Raw genomic sequence first — 20,794 nt, 5'->3', positions numbered from 1 at the left:
CGTGTTCCTTGAGGGCCCTGAAATCTCGAAGGTGTGGGATTTCTTTGCTAGGAAATTCAATACCACACTCCCGTCGACAAACAACATCACCTTGTTCCTCAGTTTCTGGAGATTCTCTTCAATTGGTAAGAACCACATCAGAACTATCCTTCCGATGCTCATCTTGTGGTTCTGTTGGCTTGAAAGAAATGATGCTAAGCATCGGGGACAGAAATTCAATTATGATCGTATCCTTTGGAAGGTTCATCAATTCATTAACACGATCAGCCGAACAAAACTTACCACCTTGCTTAACTGGAAAGGAGACGCCAACATTGCATCCACCATGGGATTCCCCACGTACGTTAAAAGGAGGACAACATTGATGAAAGTCAAGTGGAATAAACCGGATAGAGGGTGGATCAAGATTAATACTGATGGAGCAAGCAAAGGTAATCCGGGGCCAGCTGGTGCGGGAGGAATTGTTAGGGACGAGAGAGGAGCGACAATCTTCGCCTTCTATGAATTCATTGGAGAAGCTACTAATGTGTATGCAGAGGTTTATGGTCTTTTCAAAGCTCTCCAAATCTGTCAAACTGAAAATTTTAATCGCATTTGGATTGAGGTGGATGCCGTCAATATCATTCGTCTGATTAAGGAACCCTCTAAAGGTCACTGGACCATACAACACATGCTATCTCATATCAACCTTTTCCTTAAGCGAGTGGAGTTTCGGATTACTCATATCTATAGGGAAGGAAATATGGCAGCAGATCACTTGGCCAACCTCGCTTGTACTACCAAATCAGCTGAGGTATACCGGGGGGATGAACTACATGGACACATCACTGGTATTATTAAATGCGACAGCTTGGGAATCCCATATATTCGATTAAAATGAGCAGGAGTTCGCCGTACCAATGTCTGCAGCAGTTGCTTGCATTTGTGTTGCTGATGCCGTCTCTTTGGTGTAGCATGAATCAAAGGACAGAATTTTCAGGGTGTATCACTGTTTATTGTGAATCCAGATATTATTTAACATTTGTCTGTCTCTGTTCCTCTTTACAGCAGCAGACGATGCACGAAGGAATTTCCACAGCGTTAGACACTTTTTGCTGCAAGTGTGCTTTTTCTGCTGGTTTTCCCTTGTTGCTGCAGATCTCTGCTGCTGCTGCTGTCCTCTGCTGCAGCGCCTCTGTTGCTGCTGTTTTTCGCTGTAGACAACCACCTCCTGCTGCTGCAAGTTCCGTCCTGATGCAGCTAACTTTACTTTCTGCGGCAGATTCTGCACTGCTGCAACAAACGCTGCTTCTCAGCAGCTGCTGTTTCTCTGCAACTTTTTTCTGCAGCTGCTGTCTCTTGCTGCTGCTTTCTGCAGCTGCTGTCTCTTGCTGCTGCTTTCTGCAACTGCTGTTTTTCTGCTTTTGCTGCTGTTTTTTCTGCTACTGCTGCAGGCGCAATCTCAGCTGCATAACAGTTTGTCAGCGATCTATAATCATATGAATATTAGGAAAAAAGTTGGGATATAATTTTATGTAGTTTCTGAAAATATGTATAATTTGTATAATTTTTATGTAATTTGTGTAATTTTATGAATATGTATAAGTTGTGTTATTTTATGTAATTTGTGTTAAATTAAGACTATTTCTAAACAAATTTCTGAACTTTTTATAAATTCATTTTTCTGCAATTTTTGAATTTTTTCTCAATATATTTCTGAAATGTTTTCTAATATATATATTTTTTTTTCTAAAAATTTATTTTATTTTTTCTGTAATCATATGAATATTGAGATATAATTTTGGAAAATATGTATAATTTTTGTGTAATTGTAGTAATTTTATGAATATGTGCAATTTGCGTAATTTTATGTAAATTGTGTTAATTTTATGAACATGTGCAAGTTGTGTTATTTTATGTAATTTGTGTTAATTTAAGAAAAATATGTGTAATTTCTAAAAATTTTCATTAGTTTGTGTAATTTTATGTAATTTGGTTTAATTTATAATAATATTTTTTAATATATTAGCAAAAATAAAATTTAATTCATAATATAATACATTTGTTAATATTTATTACTTTTCAAATCCTACCTTGATGATTGGGTAGCGAGGCTCGAGGAGTGGATGCGGCGAATGGGTACCCGCTGGCTCGACCTCTAGTGCCCCAATCTGTACTTGATCCCCTGGTACCCGACGATGAACACGCGGCCAAAGAGGATGCTTATTTAAATTAGATTTCTTTTTATTTGTAAAAGTACAATAAACAAATAATATTTTATTTGCCCGATTAATATATTTATTTTCTTGTTATATTATATGTTTTTATATAATATTGCGCATTTAAAAATTTAAAACTACATAGATATAACAAAGAATTCCACAATGGTTTTCTCTGAAGCTCCAATTTGACTCCCGGCAACTGAAGATCCTCGCCGTTTCGGAGAAATCAATCAGTCATGGGTAAGGTACACGGTTCATTGGCTCGTGCCGGAAAGGTGAGAGGGGCAGACCCCCAAGGTGGCGAAGCAGGATAAGAAGAAGAAGCCCCGCGGCCGTGCCCACAAGCGGATGCAGTACAACCGCCGTTTCGTCACTGCCGTTGTTGGCTTCGGGAAGAAGAGGGGACCAAACTCATCTGAGAAGTAGAGTGGAAGGACCTCTAGTTTCTGTAGGTGAACAAGAATTTCGGGCCTGGATTGACTGTTTCTTCTATGATGCTATAGTGTTTCTAGGTCATGGATTGAGCTGTTTTTGCAGTTGTTTTTGGAATTTGATATATTTACTGCATATTGTGGAGCATAATCGAGTTGTTAATTTCGAAATTGAAGTTAAGAAAAAAAAGAAAAAACAAAGAATTCCATAATTTATTTTTACAAAAAAATTTGAATATTAAAATAAATTAAATACAACTAAATATTATAAAAAAAATATTTTTTGTCATTGCATTTGTAACGGCTTTTGAACTATGTATAACTGTTATGTAATCAAGTCATTATAAAAATATGATAGTTATCAAGTTTTTTGCAATTGAACTACTATTGTAACGGTCTCTCATGGTTGTTACAATACAACAATTGTTACAAATTGTACGACTTTTTCAAGCAAGGCGTTACAAAGATTTCTTATTGCCAAAAAAAGCTGAGGTAGGGTGTGTCGTTACAACGGTCATTATAAATTAAAAAAAGTTTTTAAATTATTAATTTAGCCGTTAAAAAAGTTGTTACTATAAAATAATTTTTTTGTAGTGTAACTTGTAATCCATGTTTTGTAAAAATGTATAGCTAGCCCAATTATAACTTAAGTGGATCTGTGGATTCATTCATTTTTATTATGTTTAATTGACAAACTGTAATTGAATCAATAAACTTATGGTTGACAGGACTATCAATTAATATAACACTCAAATTGTAGTAATTATTTGAGTTTATGTATTAATAAATTAGTCGTTGTTGCACGCGCTTCCCACAAGCATAAAAAAAGTTATGATATAAGATTAAGAGATTTTTTTTAGTGAAAACTACAATCATGGCGTGAGAGTGAGAAAGAAAAAGGTTTTGTTAGAGGAAAGAAACGTGAGGAAACAGAAAAAAAATATAATATGATTGTTAATTTAATAAAAATTATTATAAAAAAAAATATGGAGAAGTTCGATGTGAGAGAAATAATGGAGTACTGAGTGAGAGAAAAAAAATTATAATTATAAAATTATTAAAAAAATTAAAACTACTATTCTAATCAAATTTTTTTAGAGAAAAAAGTGAATTCAAGGGTAAATTTGGCATGACAAATGGTTTTTTTTTATTTTTTATAATAATATAGATGAACAAATTTTGTAAACTCATGGAAACTTATATACTGCCATTAAAAATGAATGCTAATTATTTACTGTATATAAAATTTAGTCAGGATTTAATTATAGTAGCACATGGCTAATAGTTCACTATTTTTATTATGTATCCAAAAAAAAAATCTATTTTATTCTTAACCAAAAAACTTTAATATATTCATTTTACCATCATTTTCGCGATTTTGGTAATTCCTCTTACTCACTCAAAAAAATTAGCATTTGAATTCATAATTTTATTAATTGAATATATTAATTTATATTCCATAGTTATTATTCGGTCATTTTTCAATTGGGTAATAATTTAAATTTTCAAGCAAATGAATTAATTGTGTTATCATTAGAAATTAAAGTAAAAATAAAAAATAATTTTTTTACCGTTGGAGCTTGAAGCGGCCCAACTGGCGTTGGAGATAGACCCCAGCCCACTTTATATACAACACTATGTAAGAGAATTTTCAACACAAACATAAAGAAATGGAGAGAGTGCAAAATCGAGAGAGTGCAGGAGAAAAGCTTCTGCTCTAATGGCGGCGCATTCTCAGGCAGCCACCTCCGCCGTTCTCGTGCTGCGACCGCCCTCAGGCCTCGATCTTCAGGTACTTCTTGATTACGCGGTTTATTGTTTATCTTTAGGTACTTCTTATTACACGATTTCTTGTTTATTCTTGTATTTTTTTTTTCTTGGAAGGTTTTGGCTAATTGTTTCAAGGTTCGTGAAATTCAACTACTGCATGGGTTCTCTTGAATTTCTTGGATAATTACCTAAAAAGGTACTTTGCTTTTGCAAGGGTTGTTTTATAATTAGTTCAGGAAGCATGAGTTCACACAATTTTCCCATTGCATAAAACATTTGTTCAATCCGCTCTTGCTCAAGATTCATGCCATTTGTCCAGGAATTGCATTTATACATATTGCCTGCACTCACAATCTTGATTACACAGTTTCTTGTTTATCTTTAGGTACTTCTTGATTACACGGTTTCTTGTTTATTCTTGAATTTATTTTTTTTCTTGGAAGGTTTTGGCTAAAATTGTTTCAAGGTTTTGGTTTTCTTTCTTTCAAGGCACGTTTCTACAATCAGACCTCCCTCGTGTTTTCCACATTCTCAATGTTTTTAGATTTTTTTTCTTCTGTCATTTTGCTTAGCCATATGCTTATCCAGTCTTTCTTTGTCTTTTTGGGTTTGATTTGGTGGTCTGTCCCTTCTTATAATGGAATTTAATCACATTTGCATGCTTTCTCAGCGGATTCCCATCTGGTGGCTGATACAGATGAAGTAGAAACCAAACCTGAGAGTGGAAGCCATCAAACTATTGACCTTGATTTGGTAAGTCTGTGTGAGAGGTTAGCGATGTTTTTGCAAATTTTCTGCAATTAGTTGCTAGTGGTCTTTCCCTTCTTATAATGGAATTTAATCACATTTGCATGCTTTCACAGCGGATTCCCATCTGGTGGCTGATACAGGTGAAGTGGAATCTAAACTTGAGACTAGAAGCCATTAGACTATTGGCCTTGATTTGGTAAGTATGTGCGAGAGGTTAGCGATGTTTTCGCAAATTTTCTGCAATTAGTTGCTAGTGGTCTTTCCCTTCTTATAATGGAATTTAATCACATTTGCATGCTTTCACTGCGGATTCTCGTCTGGTGGCTGATACAGATGAAGTGGCAACCAGACTTGAGACTGGAAGCCATCAGACTATTGACCTTGATTTGGTAAGTCTGTGTGAGAGGTTAGCGATGTTTTCGCAAATTTTCTGCAATTACTTGCTTGTGGTCTTTCCTTTACTAGCACTTTGGTTTGGAAAGGTTTAGGCTTTGATCGGCAACTCGGACTCTATTACTCTAGGAGCAGTAAGTTACTACTTTATTTAACTATTATTATCTCTGTTAGCAGTCAATTTCTCCTATCTCCTGTCATAATGCATATATGTTATTAACTGAAATTTAAGTGCCAGCCATCCACTCTCTGTTATTCCAATTTGAACTCAACTTAAAATTTCTGGTTGGACTGTGATCAAACTTCTTAAACCAATCAGTACTTGCCCAACTGATGGGCCAACCAGAATATGAACTCTCAACTGCATCTAGAAAGGTATCGTGGTTATGAAATATCTGTTGCATATTATGCCTTTGAATTGGGGAATGCCACAGTTATGTATCTATGTTGTTTTCTTTGCTGTCTTGGTTTCTTCCTAGTTCTGTCTTAATGCAAAGTACAAGGAGAAATGACTTATTTGATAGAGATGTCTTATCATCTATTAGCAATTATTTTATTTGCAAGCTTCATTGTTAGCAATATTGTCATTGTATATCTCTTGCTAGTGCCATTAAAATTGTGATGTATTATGCAGTTTAAAATGCTGGCCTAAGACTGTAGTGTGTTTATATTTAACTCTACAAGTGAAGCATATTAGTTAGTAATGTGTACTCGTTTATTAACGGTTGGGGGCGCTAGAATTTGGATTTGGTTTGCAGATTCTGTGTTGCCGGATACCTTCATATTGTTAAAAATTATTTGAGAATCAAAAGGGTTGAGTAAGATTTAAACACTCAATTGGGACACATTTCGGCCGCTAAAAGTGTGTTTTTTGATGATATTTTAGAACTTAATGTTAACCTGTGTATCTTCATATTCCTCTCTTTGAATTTCTAACTGAAAAGTAACCAATGTCCTTATCGGTTCTTCCTTGCCGACTTTTCTCCCATATTTTGAAATCAAGGAGGCTGAAACCATTGACTTTATGCTTTGAAACTTCAAATCCAAATTTTGTGTGTTGATTTCTTTGAAAAACTCACGTGACCATCATTTTGACTCGGAAAGAATAGGATTGAGATTGTTTGAGGTTGTTGAAATGTGAACGACTGCAAGGATAGAGTTGAGACCTAAATTGGAGAACAAATTTTCCCTTTTTTGTAAATTTATTCTTGATTAATTCGTCGTGTTGGGTTTTTCTCATAAGCTTGCTCTGAAATTTTTTGTTGTTATACATTTAAAATAATTGTATGAATTTACAGAAATCATGGGTCCATGTTAACATCTTATATTTGCAGATGTATCATAGAAAAAATGTCGAAAAATCTATATTATCCAACTATGAGTTGTTTTATTTGTGCACTTTGGGAAATTAAATACTATGCTAAGCGTAGAGCGGTTGTCTAGATGCCAATTAAATTTGCTTTTCTTTCTTTTTTTTTTTTTTTTCTTTTCAAGAAGATTTCGTGAATATTGTTACATAATTTCAAGATTTGATAAATGTTTTTTAATGAACAAAATGTTTGGTAAATGAAATAATACTAGATATGAGAAATTTTTTTTAGTTTTTATGAGGAACTAACTATAGTGTATTTTTAAAAAATTTATTGTTTTTTCTTTTGCTAAGATTTGATTTCTCTTATCAAGTGTTTTCTGTTGCAACGTATGTTTTTAAAATCAGCATCAAGTGTACTAATTTCTCTAAATAAAATTGCAAAGTCTGAATATTTTGTGTAGTTTAACAAGTATATAAATTTACTGGTTTGTGGTGCATAAAAAAGTCAAGTGTTTTCATTTTAAGAGAAAATTGTTAATTGATTTTATTGTCATTTTTTTAAAAGCAGTTTTTGTATTCTTGGGAAAACTTTGAAGTTTCAAGTGCATTCGGTTTATTACTTTTGAACAAAAGGATAATTTTTTCTTTAGACTTTCAAAAAAGTGTATAATTAACTCTTTTCTGTTGTGATAAATAATTGATTTCATAATACTTAAAGAAATCTTTTAAGATGATAGGCGCACAGGTAATTAAAAAATAAACATTGAGATTGGCATCTAGACAACCGTTTTACAGTGTAGTATATGATATTTTATTTCCGAAGTTCAAAAATAAACTAATTTGTGGTTGCGTAGTAGCGATTTTTCAACAAATTTTGCTGTGATCCACCTACAAAGTTTGGATGTCGATGTGGACAAATATGGTGTTTTTGTATGATTTGTACAAAAGTCTTAAATGTATGACCAAAAAAAGGTTTTGAAAAGGCAAATAGGATAAAACCTAACATAATGAATAAGTTGAGAATAAATTTGCAAAAATTGTGGAGAATTATCTCCCCTTTAGGCGGCAACTCCTAACTACCCTGCATTCGTCACATTTGAAACTGGCCTCAAAATTTATAATCCTATTACTTCCAAGTTAGAATGTTGAGAATGTGAAGGTTTCATAGAACTCACATACATTTTTTGCTTTGAAGTAGACAAAGAAAAAAATTCAATGGTTTCAGTCTTTCTTGAAATTTAAAATATCGGGGAAGACGGTGGAGAATAACTAGATAGGGACAAAGGTTGCGTCTTTGGTTAGATAAATGGTAGAGAGGAAGAGATAGATACATAGGTTGTCATGTGGTTCTAGATAGTGTCAAAGAACACATTGCTTTTAGTGGTTAATGTGAAACGATTGAGTGTTTGAATATTCTACTTCAATCTTTAAATTCTCAAATAATTTTTAGCAAGATGATGTTATTTAGGCAAGCATGAATTTAGAAACCAAATATAAATTCTAGAGCCGTCAATTATAATTGACGAGTATAGATAGATTTTGATCTTACATATCTTTAAATGATACTGATATTGTTGATTCTGTGCAGGTTAATGCTAGTGAAGATGATACAGTTGTCGACTTGCATCCATTCACAATGACACACTAGCTTGCATGTCTATCGGGCTCAAGTATTTCCAAGTATGAGCCTTGCGGTTTCTTCTAGACATCGACAGCCATTAGCTTAAGAATAAATCTAGCCTTATTGTAAATAAGAATACTCTATTTGTAGTACTTGGGTTTTTAGTGAAAAATGCCTATTGTTTTATAGTCCTCTTTTTATTTTTTATTAAATTATCTATTGCAATTCCTTCAATTTTTAATACCACGCAACATCCTAATTAGAATCTTATTTATGCAGATAGAACAATAATAACCATGTGGATTGAGATACTTAAAACAGTTTTAGTCCTTCCAAAAGAGCACTTGTGTTCCAATATATGTTCACTTCATAGCAATGCTTCTCCATTCGCAGCTTGTACTAGAAGCTTCATTATTGAAAGTTGTAATTCAAGCACCTTCACGCAGTTGGTTCCATTATGGCTGAGTTAACCACATGGAAGGTATATTGTTGAACTCAAGCAACTAAAGGACCAAATAAAGCAAGCCAATCAACAATATCGAGTACTAACGGACAATTATTTCTCAAATAAAATATAATACGAGTACATTAAATGCTTTCAAAATGTCTCAAGCAAACTATTTTAACTGACTTAGATACTGATCAAAACATCAAGCCACAATTCAGTTTTATTTGTTTTTAAGACAGATACAACAAACAACATCATACTTAACAGAACAAACATACTAGTTACTTTTTCTTTCTGTCTTAAACACAGTGAGGGAATCCTTCATGATCTTCATGGCACTTACCCCATTTCCCCTCTAGCCCTTCCTTCTCAAGGCCAGCACATGATATCAGATTATGACATAATTCAGGGACATGTCTAACATTTCTTCATGTAAGATTGAAACCATTCTCAAAATTCAAACAAACATCACCAAGTCCTTGAACATCACTTAATTTTTCATTTGCCATAGAGACAGAACCCAATTTTTCAGACCTATAGTTTGTTAATATTTCTTTAAAAGGAGCTATATGGTAAGTGCAACCAGAGTCAATAAACCAAACATTTATATGCAGGGATGATTTAGCAGAATTAATATCACAAATCATATAAACTTCATTAGAAGTTTCTTTAGATACATTTGCAGTTTCTTTTATTTATTTTTCTTTGACTTTTTAAAATCTTTTATAAAGTGTCATCTACCTCCATAGTTATAAAATCTATTTTCTTTTTGTCAATCTTCCTTATATTTAGGCATAATACCACTTTTACCTCTACTTCTAATTCTGCTTTTGCTATACTTTCTAAACTTATAATCAAAATTTTTATTCTTAGTTCTATCCTTTTCAAAATTAACTTCATTTCTATCCTGACTAGGTTTATTAGTCTTAATATCCATTTCTTTGCTTTTTAAGCCACTAATCACTATTTCTAAATATACATTATCCCTTCCATATCTAATTGCAGCTTTGACATCTCCATAAGTTTCAAAAATAACATTTTACAACACTAAAGGAGAGTAATCATCCATTTTTTTAATCTCCTCTTAATTTTATGTCTTGAATTAATTTTGAAAAATCATCCAAATTTTCTTGGATGTTTTTAGAGTAATCAAATTTATATCTAAAAAAAATCTCAAGTAAGAAAAGCTTACTGAGTAAAGAAATTTCAGTAAAAAGTTCTAACTTATTCCAAAGATATTTAGCAAAATTTTATTTCCCTACTTTTCTAATTAAAGAAAATAAAAAAAAATAGAAAAGTATCTTCAAGGTAATCCAACTACCCATACTGCTCAAAAGCAATATGAGATCAGAAAGTAAACACAAATCCAAAATGCTATGAATACATAGGATGGTTAACAGAAAGCAATTAGCACTAGGTTAGCTTTGTATTTACTAAGGCATTTCAGCAAAAGCCCAAGCGACAAGAAACATAAATCACACAAGACACTTCAACCTTTAACAAAGTTAGCATAAAAACTTGTAATGAATTTTGATTACTTCATGAAACTTACCTCCCTTCCAAAAATTTAAAACTAGTGTCTCCTTCCAGTAAATGAATCATTCACTTTCTGAAGAAGAGCCACAGGAACTGCTGTACCATTTATCGAGCAACACCACAAATTTAACAACTTATAGGCCTAATATCCTGGTTTCTGCAATACCAAAACTGCATTATTAGGAAACTGTTACCACTCAAATATGTATAAAACTGCCAATAAGTACCTGAAGGCAGGAAATTAGCAAAAACTTGGGGAGGTAAATGATTAGTTCTTTACCTGATAAACAGTAAGCCACATGTAAGCACAAGCATGAGTCAAGCATCAGCTACAACATATATAACTAATTAATTGTTCTTAAGCAAAAGCACCATTCTCCCTCTTCTATGCGAGTACCCAAAAAACACGGTGATGCCACAGAAACTACCATGTGATTCAAGGGTGAAAATTATAGAGACCGCTATTAGCAGGAAGAAAATCAAAATGGCTAAACACACCAAAGTCAGGGTTCAAAACTACAACATTTTCTAATGGTCGCTGTCAACCAATTCAAGAATTGGTTAGCATATCATAACCACCCAAGGCAGTTATCAGCTTTTATCAATCCTCCACTCATTTTTCCTTACTATATCCCCTCTAATAAATTAAATCAATCCAAGATCACTCTTGCTAACGAGATATATTGAAAGGAAAAAAGAAGAGGGTAATACACTCTCTCCTATCCTGTTATTGCTCTTATTTTAATAAATACTCTTTAATATCAAGTAAACAAAAATGAGGATACACATCTATGCAAGCACACAAAAATATTACAAAGGACATAAATAGACCATAAAGACACACAATACCCGTAATGAGTATAAAATATTGCAAAACTATGGTGATATCCTGCACGAGAAAAAAGATTGTGTAGATAAAAGTGAAGACTTAGAAATTGAACAAGGATGGCAAATGTAACAAGATGCAGATGACATTCGTTGGCGTTGAAGATAAAAGCAACACCTCACTTCTTCTATGTTCAAAATGAAAGTAAAATATGTCCTATCGTGACACACACACTCACACACCCCACCCCAAACACACACACACCCCCACACACTCCACACGCATACACACACACACACACCCAACACGCACGCACACACCCCCCACACACATGCGCACACACACACACACCCCACACCGCACACGTGCATGCACACACACACACACACACACACCACACCCACACACCACAAAAAAAAAAAGACGGACAGACAAGGAAATGAAAAATTCGAAACAAGGAGGGGGCATCATTAAGCAAAACTTCTCAAATTTGTGGCCGATAAAATTGAGAAAAAAACGCAGTCAATTTTTTCAGACGATGAAGTTTCATACTCTCAGTTGTCCTGCACCTGTAGCGTATTCATGGCATCCGAAGTTCGTAGATATGTGTAAGAAGCACTTCGATTTGATGAAGGCCCTGGATTGGTAATTCTGCTTGCAAGGAAGCTACGAATAATTTTTCTTTATGAGTTTTCTCTAGACTATCATGGTCTTCTGAGTTGCCTTATAGATTGTTAAAGATCCCGAGCCCGCTTCTAAAATGATGTAGTAAAAAAAGTGTCGTTTAAAGGGGATTGGGGCATATAGTTTAGTTATAGTAATCTGGTAGGGGGCACTGGTATATAGTTTACGACGCCAAACAAGGGAGACACCCCCCTGTAACCCCCCCCATTAGTCGTCTCTCGCGCCTTCCAACTAGGAAGTCGCTCTCTCCCTCGATCGCTACGCTAGGCCTGCTACACTCTTTGATTTCCCATCCATGTAAAGAAGAAACCAATATTGTGAAAACAGGGTGTTAATGGTAGATGGGGTAATCTAGAAGAAAGGGGACATGTTATACTACCTGAGAAGGCCATGCCTCAGCATTCTTGATATTTGGAAGCAAATGGCGGATCAGTCTTAGACGATGCTCTTGTAAGCCCCTTGAAGCTCTATCAGACGCTGGCATGGCAGGTTTGCCTGTCAGTGTGAATGGGTGCCAGCATGGTGTGGCACTCGAGCTGGTTAAGTTTTGAACCAGTTTAAGGCAGACGGTTCATCGTATTAGAGTGACAATTAGCCATGCAGAGGTGTGAGCAACAATACGTTGGTGTCGTAGCCTTGTTCTACAGTGGTGAATGATTGTGGGTATGTGTGGATAGGGGCTTTGCATGGAAGGTTGCGGGAGTTGGCTAAATGGTACCCGAGTTTAGTGAAGATAGCACTTGAGTTGCAACAAAGAAAGGTGCCGCCCACACAGACCGCATGCATTTGAAGTAAGACCAGATGTCATGCACTCATATAGGACACGACGTTCAAAAGGCAGGAAGTTGCACGTGCAGGCAACATCCAATGTTTAGACGACATCAAGTTGTGCGACAGGCAGCACCCTACGTGCGGCAGACTAGCAGACAATGTGCGTCACGGAAGAACGGGAATATATGCGCTCAGGCTGATTGATGATAGCAGTTATGTGTGGCACTTTTATGGTTGTTGTCTTCCCTATCGCATGTGCCATTATCCCTCATGACAACCGTTGATAGATAGGAGACAAAAATTTATTTTTTATTACTACAAGAAAATAGAAAATTATCAACAAAAAGTATTTAATAATAATTTTAATATCTTATCTCAATCAAACATATTTTACTCGCAAGTAATTACAGCCTAAACTATTTACATTTTGAGATATAAAGAGACACTGTTCTTAAGTTATTATGTAATTGGTTGAGTGTGGAAAATACTTGGCTAGGTCCAATAATAAATGACGTCTTGATTCTCATAGTTAGACGATATTCTTGTGCCAAAAATGCAAATTTTTTATTTACAACAATTACAAAATATTAAATATGTTATACTATTTTAAAAGCTACATTCACGTACTCATTAATATTTTCAATAATAATGATTTTAAGTTACTTATTAATGTATTTTCAATAATAATACGCGTTAATGAAAGACAGATATAATAATATAAAATAATCATTATTTTTGTAGTATAATTAATATTTTTTTAATACATAATTAATTGTGAGATAAAATAATATATAATGATTATAGTTGATGTGATATATTTTTTTCAAATGTATTTAAAATACTTTTTCTTAAGTTAAAGAATAGTTTTTACAAAATAATTATATCTGCTAGTTCACTTAATTAACTCCTGTATTTACCAGCTCACTAACTGTACTACCTCTCTTGGCGTTATTTTTTTGTTCACGACCATTAACTCTCTCAAGAGTTACTGAACTGGTAAATATAAGAGTTAATTTTTACAATTAGAAACTAATTATAATTTTTATAAAATAATTATCTTCAATAAAACTTTAAAATTCATTGTTGTAATAAAATAATAATTCTAATTGATATTGAACTGGTAAATATAAGAGTAAATTGCATTTAACCCCATTTTTTTTATAACATGCACTTATTTCACCTACATGTGTGGGTTACATGTGATTATATTTTTTAATTATGTATGATTTAATTATATTTTAATTCAACACATGCCAGACATATATTAATGTATTAACACGACAATGGTGCGGATTTTTCTAATTGATATCATATGATATAATATTGTATTAATATAGCATTTTTTAATATTTCTCGCTGTTCGCCAGATCCTAAGAGGAATAAGGTTCTACACAAGATTAATAAAAACATCGAATTTTTAACCTATTTTTTTTAATATAGGGGTTCTTTGCATTTTGATGATAATACAGGGGCAAAAATGCAATTTACCCTTGAAATCATCATCTTGTTCACGGGTCTGTCACTTTCTCACCCTCAAACCACAGTGAAACCTAATCTTCCCAACTTTACCGTTGTGATTTCAAGAAAGAAAAGAACAAAAAAACTTTACCGTTGTGTTCCCCGCGCCGGCGCATAGTTATATAAGAGGAACATCCACGACCAGATTTTGAAAAATCAAAAATAGTGCAGAAGAAAAGCAAGAGGGCGCTCACATTGACATGCCCTTCTTTTTTAACAGCGGCGTTTTTGAACATCGTCTCAGACGTCCGGCCGCCTCCGCCGACTGCCCTCAGCCTTGATCTGTTCTTTCTTAAGGTATTTCTTGAGAGTCTGACATCACCTCATTGCATAAGAGTTCTTTTAAGTTTCTTGCATTATGGGTTCTTGCATTGTGAACTTAAGAGTATCTTGGTTAAAGGAAGTCTGTCTTCCCAACGGAAGATTTAATACGAGTACTTTTCAGTGTCACTGAATTGTGAAATTACGGCCTTACTCTTTTTCCTTTTTGTCTTTTTTAAGGTCTCGATTTGTTATTTCAAGGTTCTTGAATTTCAATTACACATGGGCTCTACTGTATGTCTTGGATTACGACTGCAGTCTGCGGACAAGTGTCTGGGACTTGCATACAAGGATGCTGGTGTGGACATTGTTGCTGGATCAGAACTTGTTCAGAGAATAGGCAAGATGGCTCTCTGAATTGGAGGTTTTGAAGGCTTTTCCCTTTGGGTATGGTTGTTTTTTCATATGATTATATTCAGTAGTGATCCTGTTGTCATTTTGATCGCTAGTGTCTTGAGGGATATTAATACATATTGCCTACACTCACAAACTGGTCAATTTTTTGGCAGTCTTGTTTTTCAGAGCTTCTTTCTTGAAGGCAGATTTGGCTTTGCTTATTCCACTTGCATTTTCTGTGTCTAGCTTTTCCTTTTTTCTTTTTGGCTCTGATTTCATTGGTCTTTTCCCATCTTATAATGTTATTTAATTGCATCCAAATGCTTTCACAGGGGATTCGTATAGAGATGGAGTGGGAACGAAACTTATGTTGGGTTTAGAGACTCGAATCGACGAGACTACTGGCATTGAATTGGTAATCTTTTGGTCTTTTACATGTTCTTTGTTAATAATGCATGCGTTAATCATTGTTTCGAATCAAGTTTTCACGAGTGTTAATGATATAGTAACTCCTAGGGCAAAACCTTTGTTTTTCCAAATCTGCCAGGAGAACCTGCAGGCTTTGGATTGGATTGTCATCTTTGTCCGCTGGCTGATCTTCCCTACCATTAGGTTGGGAAAGAATGTGAGTCTAGCAATGTTATAACTTGCGTGAATGTTGTGTTTCAGAAAAGTTATTTACAAATATATATTTGGTTGCAGTTGTTAATATATTTTGCTTGTGTGAATCTATTGGCCATGATTTTCATTTTCCATCCGTATAAATTGCTGCCAATGATCCTTGGTTTACGTGGGACTTTGTTTCTGAAAATGTTTGGCTGCAGTTGTTAATATATGGGGCTAGGATATACTAGAAATATGATGATTTTTGTTAGTCACACCATGTCGATTATCTTACACAATCTAGCATAAGACAGTTGCTTGAAACTAATGGGACCCCACATGTATCTTCACTTAGATCAGCAACTATGAACCTACTTTAGGAACAGTAAGTAACACTTTGTTTTCCTGCTATTATCTTTGTTGCCGATCAAGTTCACTTATCTTCTTTCTTAATGCATATATGTGATTCACTGAATATGAGCTTGACTTTAAATATCCCAATTTCCTCTTTGGACTGTAATGGAACTTCGTAAACCAATTGATACTTGCTCAATTGATGGGCCAGCAAAATATCTTTTCTCAAGTGCATCAAGTGCGGTATTTGTTCTTATGCCTTTTAATTGGAGAGTGCTACAATGTTGTATCTATGTTGTTTTCTTCCATGTCTGTTCGTAATTCTGTCTTGATACAAAGTACAGAGATTCAATAGAGTCACACGGAATTGCTGTTATCAATTCTTTTATTTGCAAGTTTTATTTGTTGAAAAAAGCACTATACTCTAAATTTGATGCAGGCAATGCCGTCACTGAAGTCTCGCTGAAACCCATATTTATTTGCAAGTTTGTTTCTAATTGCATTAAAATTGTGAAATTGTTCGATAGGTTTTGGGTCCCACAACCCATTGACTAGGTAAGGTGAGTATTTATTTATTGGTGAATTTCTATCCGTACATATAAAGTGAAATTTTAAGAGATTTTCAAATAAAAATTGGACCATATTGAACTAATGTTGGAGGTGATATCTGGTTTTCTTTAGCCCTAACACATATAGCGTTCAATTAGCAAAGGGCATCACCCTACCTGATACATCATTCTCCACATGCATTAAAGTGAAGCATATAAGTTAGTATAGGTTTTTCATACTTGTTTATTAAAAGATTGAAGGCTAGAGTTTGAATTGGGTTTGCCAATTAGGTGCAAACTAGAGAACCTCATATCGATAAGAATTGTGTGGGAATTTGTTGACATTTTAGAACCTAATGGTAGCCTTACGTATCTTCATAGTCTTCTCTTCAAGTTTCTAACTGAAAAGCAACCAACGGCCCCTATCAATTCTTCTTTGCTGATTTTTCTCCTATATTTTGGAATCAAGAATGGTTGAGACCATTGATTTTATACTTTGTATAATTCAAACCTAAAATTTGCTGCTCTGATTTCTTTGGAAAGCCGTGCTTTCTCCATTCTGGTTTGGAAAGTATGGGATTAGGGATTTTTTAGGCTGCTCAAAAATGTGAATGATGCAAGTATAGAGTTGAGACCTTAATGAGAGAACAAATACCTCATCTTTTTGTAAATTTATTTTTGGTTCGTTTATTATGTTGGGTTTTCTTCATGAGCTGCCTTAAAACTTTTTGTTGTTAATACGTTTGACATTTGTGTATGATTTACAAAAACCATGTTAGTTCTTGTTATTAACATCTTATTTTTGAAGGTGTATTACAGAATAGTATGTTGGAACATCTATATTATACAATCATGAATTATTTTTTATTTGCGAACTTTGGGATTAAATGCTATGCTAATGTGGAACAGTTGTCGAGATGCCAATTAAAAATATATTTTTCAAGATTACTTGGTAAAACTTTTGTGAGTATTATTATGTACGTTCAAGAGTTCATCAATGATTTTTAAGGAACACAAAGTTTTGATAAGTTGAAATGTATTACTAGAAAATTGTTTCTCTCTTTTGCCCAAAAGATTTGTTTTCCTTGTCAAGTGTTCTTTTGTTTTCACGTAAAGTTCTTAAAATAAATTTTTCTCTTTGACTCAAAGATTTGTTTTTCTTGTGGGTGGTCTTCTTTAATTCTCAAAATCAGCTGTGGTTTTCTTTAATTCTCAAAATCAGCTTGAATTGCAGTAATTTCTTTCAAATTATTTAAAATAAATTTACAGCGTTTAGAATATTTTTTGTATTTGATTATTCATGGGCATATATTCATTTAATTATTTTTGATAAATGCATGAATAAGTCACGTTTTTGGATTTTCAAGGAAATCTATTATTGATTTTTATTTCCATAAAAAAGAATTGGATTCAAAACAGTTTTTGCAGTTCTTTGGAAAATTTTAAGCTGCATTAAGTTTTCTGTTTTTTAGCAAATTGCATTCATCACCATCTTTGTTTAGACTTCCAAAAAAGTACACTATTTTTTAGCAAATTGCATCCATCACTATCTTTTATTTTGACAAATGATAAAAGTCTTTTAAGATATATATACAAGTGATTTTAACACAAATAATGAGATTGGCATCTCTACTGTTTTGCAATTTAGTATGCAGTATTTGATTTCTGAATTTCGTGTGATTGTGTAATAATGATTTTTCAACAAATTTTTTTGTGATACACCTTCAAATGTTAGATGTCAATGATATGGACATATATGGAGTTTTTGTAAAATTTGTACAAAAATGCAAATGTATGACAAACAAAAATTTCTAAGAAAGCAACATGAGGCCAAAAGCCAACATAATGAACAGACCAAGAATAAATCTACAAAAACATTGGAGTATTATCTCTCTTGTAGGCCTCAACTCCGAACTGCCTTGCGTCCGTCATGTTTAAAGTGGCCTTGGAATTCATAATCCTATTGCTTTCCCCATTAGAATGTTGAGAACGTGAAGGCATAATAGAAATCAGTCCGAATTTTGGGTTTGAATTATGCAAAGGATAATAAAATGGTCTCAATATTTCTTGATTTTTAAATATGGGGAAAAATCAGTAGAGGTGAAATGGATGGGGACAAAGGTTGCTTTTTGGGTAGAAATGGCAGAGAAGGATATAGGTTGTCCTATAGTTTACATGCCATTATGTGTTGCATACTTTTCTTATATGGTTGATTTTGCTCAAGTTTTCTTCTTTGTTTTTGCAGTTAAGTTAGCTGTGAAGATGATCTGAATGAAAGAGTCTGCTTAACAACGTTCATGGATTTGTCGATATCAGTTGTGGCGTTCAAGTAATTCTAAGTATGAGCCTCATGGGTTCGCCGTGGAAGTAAATCTTGCCTACTGTAAATAGAACCAAGCATGTTTGTAATACTTAGATCATAATCATGTATTAAGGAAACCAGAAACAGGGAAAGTATGTCTGGTTCATGCCTAAAAGTGATACCTAGAGATCCTATGTAGTTGTTTCCTACTATCTTGTTAGTAAATATTTGATGTGGTACCATGTTTTGAGCAAGCAAGCAATTTTTCTTTTTCCTTTCTCATGTGCACTATTATACCTTCTCTATCTTTTTCTGTTTTTTTTTTATTTTTTATTTTGAGAGGAACAAACTTCACTCGAATTATCTGGCTAACTCGCCACACATGACAACATCAAGTCCAAGGGGACAGCAGGATGAATCAAGTAAACGACCAAGTAGGAAACAGACTATATATCCAATAAAAAGATTAAATACAAAGTAATATTTTAACACGATTAATTTGATAGAAGATATTTTTATTATACTTTACTTGGCATAGTAAAATTTAAAATAAATAAAATGTGAATAATATATAAACACTAATCTAAACTTCAAATCCATCAATTCAAATATAGTCTAAGTGTTTCAGTCTTATTGTGAAAAGACATAAGCGCAAAACTCTGTCAAAGAAGAAAATTATTTGCCATTAATTCCTAATTTCTCTAAACTAATTAAAGAATGAACACTATATTCTTAAAAATAAATAGGCAAATAACATTTCAACGTTGTTAATTTGCCAGGAATTTTAGTTAAAATAAACGATTTAAAATAAATGAGCAATACTCATTTTAATGAATATTTTTATTACCAAGAAAATTTCTTATTCTTGTTTGATAAGATATTTTTTAATAAGGTTTTAAATTTTTTTATATAGTAAACTATAATATTAGTATAATATTAATTTATTTATTTACTAATACAAAATAAGGAGAAGGGTTATGTTGGAAAAATATTTGGTTTCAAGCAATCGAAACGATGTTTTGAAATATTACAATCGGATTTAAGAAATTAAAAGCAAATAAAGCCACGTTGGAACAAATAACATTCCTTAAATTGGGCTGAAAATACTAATTTTTAAAGGTGGAATGCTAGTTTCCAATTATCGCATGTGGGCTGAAAATTGCTAGCAGTGGGCCACAGCCTAACACTCCACAGTTGATGCCCATAATGATGTGATTGTTCCATAATTCTATCTTATTTTTTATTTTTTATGTTTCGTAACTGTTCAAAATATAGCATAAATCCTTTTAATTGTTAAGAATTAAAATAAATAATATTCTTTTACTTGTCAAGAATTTAAAAAAAACAGTATAATTGTAAAAAATAGCAGCAGTGTTGTTGCCTACTTTTTAAACACCTCCAAAACCACTCCACTCTTGTAACTTTCTTTTTCTTTGCATTATTACAATAATTTCCCCTAAAAAAATACATTCTTTTTATTTACTCTCACACCTGTTTATATATATGTAATTTTTCTCTAAAACTGTTTTGGCCATCATCTCTAAGCTTTGTCTTGAAGATCCATTTACAACCAATTGCCCGTTTACCAGGCAAAAAAGGGGCAAGCTTCCAAGTGTTGTTGTGCTCTAAGGCCTGCAGCTCATTGTTCATGGCCTCCCGCTATTCCTCATGCTGGATGGCCTAAAGAAAGACTTGGGCTCCTGCAAAACAGATAACGAGGCTACAAACAACTTAAATGCAGGAGTGGTGGAGTGTAAAGAAGGAGGTACATGTGCAGAACATATAAAATCATTAAGCCAAGGAGTACATTGAGTATTTCTGGTGGAACGACGAAGAGGAGGTGCAGGTGGTTGAGGAGCAAGAGGAGAAACAGAAGGGACACAGGAGCCAGAGGAACTGCGGGAAATGGGTGAAAAGTGCAGTAGGATCACAGAGAGCATCATCAGTATAAGGGGGAACTAATGAAAAAGCACAGAGACTAAGAGAAGAGAGAGAAACATGGTAGAAAAAGGAAAGTAATGTTCATGGAAGTGAACATCTCTAGAGATGATAATACGGTTTTTATCCAA

The 20,794-nt window shown here is 33.6% G+C and overlaps 2 long non-coding RNA genes and 1 pseudogene across 6 annotated transcripts; all 3 read left to right on the top strand.

The window, feature by feature from the left end:
- The first annotated feature begins 2,345 nt into the window (after positions 1 to 2,345).
- Positions 2,346 to 2,783, top strand: LOC148786798 (small ribosomal subunit protein eS30z/eS30y/eS30x-like; annotated as a pseudogene).
- Positions 2,784 to 4,287: 1,504 nt separating this feature from the next.
- LOC110011452 (uncharacterized) lies at positions 4,288 to 8,666 on the top strand. 4 transcript variants are annotated; one of them, XR_016067726.1, is made up of 7 exons: positions 4,288 to 4,424; positions 4,517 to 4,598; positions 5,073 to 5,155; positions 5,266 to 5,348; positions 5,486 to 5,541; positions 5,635 to 5,679; positions 8,446 to 8,666. It is a non-coding gene; the product is annotated as an uncharacterized LOC110011452 (long non-coding RNA). The 4 variants fall into 4 exon arrangements; XR_002286474.2 differs by lacking the exon at positions 5,635 to 5,679; XR_002286476.2 differs by having other exon boundaries at positions 5,486 to 5,679.
- Positions 8,667 to 14,226: 5,560 nt separating this feature from the next.
- LOC148786797 (uncharacterized) lies at positions 14,227 to 19,000 on the top strand. 2 transcript variants are annotated; one of them, XR_016067987.1, is made up of 5 exons: positions 14,227 to 14,558; positions 14,763 to 14,969; positions 15,251 to 15,333; positions 15,466 to 15,543; positions 16,315 to 19,000. It is a non-coding gene; the product is annotated as an uncharacterized LOC148786797 (long non-coding RNA). The 2 variants fall into 2 exon arrangements; XR_016067986.1 differs by having other exon boundaries at positions 14,228 to 14,558; positions 18,669 to 19,000.
- Positions 19,001 to 20,794: the final 1,794 nt, after the last annotated feature.

This window comes from Sesamum indicum, linkage group LG10 (genome assembly GCF_026168435.1).
Source record: "Sesamum indicum cultivar Baizhima isolate 11 linkage group LG10, ASM2616843v1, whole genome shotgun sequence".
NCBI lineage: Eukaryota > Viridiplantae > Streptophyta > Magnoliopsida > Lamiales > Pedaliaceae > Sesamum > Sesamum indicum.
This window is presented reverse-complemented; position numbering and strand designations above follow the sequence as displayed.